This window comes from Tamandua tetradactyla, chromosome 4 (assembly GCF_023851605.1).
Source record: "Tamandua tetradactyla isolate mTamTet1 chromosome 4, mTamTet1.pri, whole genome shotgun sequence".
Lineage (NCBI taxonomy): Eukaryota > Metazoa > Chordata > Mammalia > Pilosa > Myrmecophagidae > Tamandua > Tamandua tetradactyla.
The window spans coordinates 19,703,805-19,709,375 of record NC_135330.1 but is presented as its reverse complement, the minus strand read 5'-3'; positions in this window follow the sequence as shown (position 1 = coordinate 19,709,375).

Below are 5,571 nucleotides of genomic sequence, written 5' to 3'. Positions count from 1 at the left end.
CCTTTAGGAGTAATTGGCCAGCACCCAGCCTCCCATGGACAGAAGGAAGGCACCCACCAAGAGACGGGAATGGATGCTGCCCCCAAGCAAAGATGGGTTTGGTCCAACCCTAGAGGTAGCTTTTATCCAAATACACCATGAGCACAGTTAGAAAGGTGTCCATGATGCCGTCAGGTCTTCCCCACTCCCACTTCAGAGGCCTATCTCTTTGCCTCTTTAATACCCAGAAGCCAGCTCTGCCAAGGGAGTAGAAGACAGGTAACTCCATCTATCCCTTCAGAAGCCTCTCTGCTTAGTGGTGACACACATAGATGGTGCCCAAATGTCACCATGCACTTTGAAGGCACTGTTGGAGACTGTGAGTTACTGAAGGTCTGGGACCTTGTCTGAAGCATCTTGTTTTCCTCCTCACCCTGGGGATGGCCGGTGCCTAGAGAGAGAGGAGGCCTTCCAGAACCTCAGCAGGCAGAGAGCTCTGGAGAATAAGGACCAGGACTGCCAATGGGAATGGGAATGAATGGGCTAAAACAACAGGAAACTTCTAGCTATAGAATGAGGCCTGCAGACAAGTTTGAGAATATTAAAACAGAGACATTGCCTGATTTGGATCTCCAATGAATAATTTCAAAAATAAATAAAAGGTGGTGAAAAGGAGTGAAGATGTAGGCAAAAGGAAGAGGGGACAGGAAAGAAGTTAGAGGCAGAGAAGGAGCAGTCATCTTGCTAATGGGAAATATGATCATCTCCTCTACACTTTACATCCCCACTTACTTTGAAGGTTATGCCTACATTACCACAAAGTTCTTCTGGGGACAATGGTCTATTGAAGAAATGACACTAGCTAACATGAAGATTTCAGAGCAGATATTGCTCACACAGAGTGTGTTTTGGAGCTGTTACCTTGCTGAACCATACAGCTCACCCAGCTTTGAGAGTGCTGTACACCTCAGGTTTTGGTTGGCACCGGGGATGTGGAGAGCAATGAAGAAATGGCCCACTTTTACTTCACTCTCTGGCTTCATCTTATCCTTCAAAAACCCAGTGCAGAAGGAGAAGTATCTTATATACCCACTATAGAGAAGAGTGAACTGAGGCCTGGAGAGATTTGTGACTTGAGTAAAGTCAATGAGGAAGTTAATGGATTTGAGATCACTCTGCATAGACCAAAGAATTTAGCTTTGGTTTCCAAGACTTAAAAAAAAAAAAGAGAAAGATTAGATAGATGATTAGATAGACAGACAGACAGACAGACAGATAGATAATAGTATAGAAATAGTAGAATATTGAGATACTAAACTATAGAGGTAAAGATTGAGACATAAAAACAGAGCAGGGGACTGCTGTCCTACCAAAACCACCACCTTCAACCTTGGGGAATACTAAAGCATTCACGTGGGGATATCTCCGAGTTTCGGTGGGTCCCTTTAGGCTGAGCAGATCACAGATAGAAAGCCTTTCCATCCATGACCACATCTACCCGGCGTTCACTTTGCCAGTGGGGCCGACCTGTATGGCCTGAATTTGTCCCACTTTACACTGCACCTGCTGCATGATGCTGGCCAGGCACTTTTGTTAGCTCATATGCCCCATTTCCCTACTTTCCAGGAAGAATAGAAAATGTTTCCAAAGAAATCACCCCCTGCCTACTCAGGAGCCACTCTTTGGACTGTTTCTTCAGAAGTGGTTTGCACAGACCCTGTGATCATACAAAGCTTGCTGTCTTGAAATCAAAGGGCTTCAAGCTTCTCTGTCCCAATGAACCACAGGCTCCTTGAGGGCTGAAGCTGTCTGTCCTGCTCACCATTAAATCCTCTATGGCAGAAACATCATCTGACAAAGAGCAGGTGTTCCATAAAACATTGATGAATGAATGAACGTGGGTGTGGTGGGATTTCTAAAGGCCCAGGGACTTTTCTCCCTGTGTCTGCCCCTCCTGTGATATCTCCCTTTTCAAGGTCAACCAACTATACAGAGAAGATTTTAACCACTGACCCATGAAGCAACTTCACATCTTTTCCTGGAGAAAGCCTCACTTATAAAATAAACTGTTTGCCAGGAAAGCTTTGTCTCCTGGGGATTTTCCTTGCTCTACTTGGAGATAACTAGCTGTCCTTATCCTTGGTATAATATTTCCCGAGATCATCATTCTACAGGAGAAATGATTTCTCAGTGGAAAAAAAGGTAAAGTGATGATAAATTGTTCCCTCGCTCACCTTGCCTGTCTATAAAATGAGTTCACAATTATCTATCCCAACCAATACATTAAGCCTACGAATACTAAAAAGCTTTCATCAGAAGGGATTGTCTGCCAGCTCAGGCAGGTCGTCAAGGAAAGGCAGTCTTTTAGGGAGTAATCACAGATCAAGATCTGACCTCCAGCTTCAGAGGTCCAGTAATTAGAATAATTCGCATGTTTCAAGTGGCCACCACAAGCCAGAAGCTATGTTAAGTAAGTTTAAGCATCATTTCATTTAATCCTCATGGTAACCTTTTTAAGCGTGTTCTATGGTTACCCCCATTTTACAGCTGGAAAAATCAAGGCTCAAATGTGAACTTGCTCTGGTTGACAAAGCTAATAAGCAAAGGAGCCAAGAATAAAACCCAGATGGTTACAAATTTTGAGCCCAAACTCTTAACCACTGAGCTCTAAGGCCACCATAATTTGTCCTTTCAGTTCTTCCATAATTGGTCAGATTTGTGAGAATTATCTTAGGCTAACGAAAACCTAGAAAGGATAAATATGTAATTATGTAGTTTACATATTTCATGCCTAACATTCAGAATATCTCCCTTTTCTATACAAGCTTATTGAAAGCCTAATGTGCATCTATCAGCAGCTAGGAGCTGGACCGTCTGGGATATACTTCATCCCAGTTAAGGAAGAACATGACAAGTGGCACTGGGAGGCAGGACAGCAGAGTGGCTAGGACCAGGGCCTCAGGGACAGACAGGCTGCCTTCAAAGCCTCCATACCCCACTTACCAGCTGGTGGCTTTGACTTGCTAAGGCCGGGCTTTCTCATCAATAAAATCTGGATAGTGATAGTCCTCTGTCATGGGGTTATTTTAAGGATTAAATTATTAATTCTATTAAACCACTTTAGCATCAATAGGGCCCAAAATATAGTAACATAGTAGGTGCTAAATATATATATTTACCTATAAAATGAAATACCTGCCACTGCTCCCCTTACAGTGCCCCCTAAGTGATCACATTGCCCATGTCTGTAATTGACAGGCCCTCCATTCCGTGAACAGGACAGGGTAAACCCTGATAAATCCTCTCTTCCTTTAGCATACAGACCATACCTGTCACCCAGATAGATTACAAACACCATTGATTCAGTTCTAGCTCTCGGTGGAAGCGTCCCCATCATATGAATACATCCCGGTCACCTTGATTGGACTTGGGTATTTGCCAAGGCTCCATCAGCAGCACATTTGCAAACCATCTCTCACGAGCTCCCTTCTGCCAAAGGAAGCTCTCTTGGACTTTTAATTGATTTTAACTAGGCTTCACTTTCAGATCAGAGTGTGGTCTCTGCTAGCAGAGTTACCTTTTGTACAGATTAGATTAGACATAAACAATGACCCCAAATTTACCAATTTGAGGATAGTTTGGCTTTATTTATGTTTTTTTTCTTTTCCTGCCCTTTTCTCCCTCCCAGGAGTCCACAGACGGGAAATCAGCAGACTTTTCTTTTTCACCTGGCATAAATCGTACCGTCTGTATGACTCTGAGATTGCTGCTGTACTCAGCATGAAACACTAGATTGAATGGTTTGTAGACAGAAAAGAACTTCCCAGCACTCATTTGATTTTTCATCTTAGATTTCCTGGGCTAATAGCATTCTAGTGTTTGTCCCCTCTGTAGATCCACCCCACACCAGCTAGAAAAGCAGAAATGGCTCATGTTTTCAGTGCTGGATGAGCATGTATGCAAGTGATTGGAGAGAAGCTTTAAGTGCTGTACACAGGCAACATATTCTGGAAAGAGTCACAATTACTCAGCAATCTGACAGCAGTATTTAGGAGTGACTTGCAAATGCTGGAGGAAAGGTCTCATTCTCTGAATTTCGACAAAACTCTTAAGCATTTCAAGTGTCCAAGGAAGTCACCAAAGAGGCTGATGGGTTCTCTCTCTGTTGTGAGGAAGGTGGGAATGAGGGGTAGAGGAGAAAGATAGCAGTAAGAGTAGGGGTGGGTGGTAATTGAGCACAGCCTGGCCATGGGATCATGGGTTCATGGAATGAAAAGCTGGAAGGGATTGGAAGAACATTTTGCTAGATGCTAAATTAATCTGGGATGGCTCTCTGGAATCTGTATTTTCAATGTGGTCTCCCATATATTCTAATGTACAACGCAGTTTGTAAAATACTGATCTTATAAATCAAAAGGCTCACATGTTACAAAGGAGACTGCAGCCTGGAGAAATAATGGATGTGACTTAGACAAAGTGACAAAGAAAATAAGGAGCAATTGTCTGACGAAAATATTTCCTATAGCCAAGGCATTAGCATAAATATTCGCGACATCACCAGAAAAGAATGCTTATGTGACGGACAAATGGGACCAGATGACTCAGAAAAGCCAGCCACCCAGAATCCATGTCCCTGCCACATCTCTAGGTGACAGGTCAACTGTGTTAATTTTTAGGGTTAGAAATCACTCCTGCCAATTTCTTTAAATGTCTGTCCCTACAGTACTACGGACTGTTTATATCTGCTCTTCAAACACCTCTAGCTCTTGTTTGGTAGAAATGGGGGAAAAGCCTTTTTTATTGTTGTCATGGCACCACTATAATAAGCTGTTTGGAAGCATTAGATATTTCGAAGTGACAAGCTCTGTTTTGGGAAATGAGAATGCTGAAGGGGGTTGTGAAAACTGCTAACCTCCCAGGTATCGAGGGGTTGTCATGAGTCAGCCTGCTCCCCACACCAGGAATTTCTTCCTGCAATCAGGGAACACGTGTTTTGACAATATACCACTAACCTTCGGCCTTGAGTGGACGTAAGAACAATTTCCTCTCCTGGTCAAGCAACTAGCTAAAAGGCCTTGGCCAGCTGATGACCGCTTCTAGTTGCATACTATAAACTGAGTGAGATCTGTTCCATGTTTGCCCTCGGGTGGAAGGCAGATGCACACAGGGCTGAATCATGGAGGAAACACTGGTATGATGGAAAATAACCAAGCATTTATGTCCTTGCCTTTGTTTTCTATTGCTTAGATGTATCTCCCCACCTCTGAAATTAAAGATAAATTAACTGCAGGCCTCCTATTCCTGGGACAGGATAGACAAAGAGCGCTTTAACTAGAATACCTGCATTCCAAGCACAACCTTGAGGCAGGCGATTTCTTTAGCCATGTTTTCGCTTGTGGCCTTGTATTTTAATTGTGTGATGCATGTGTGTGTCTTTCTTCCTGCACTGTAAATTCCTCGAGGATAGGGGTCATGGTTTATTCATCCTATATCTACCACAGTGTCTGGCATATAATAAGCACTCGTTGTTGTTCGTTAGGGGTTACAATAGTGAATTTTTTTTTAAAGAGGTGAAAGTGTTTGGGGAGATAT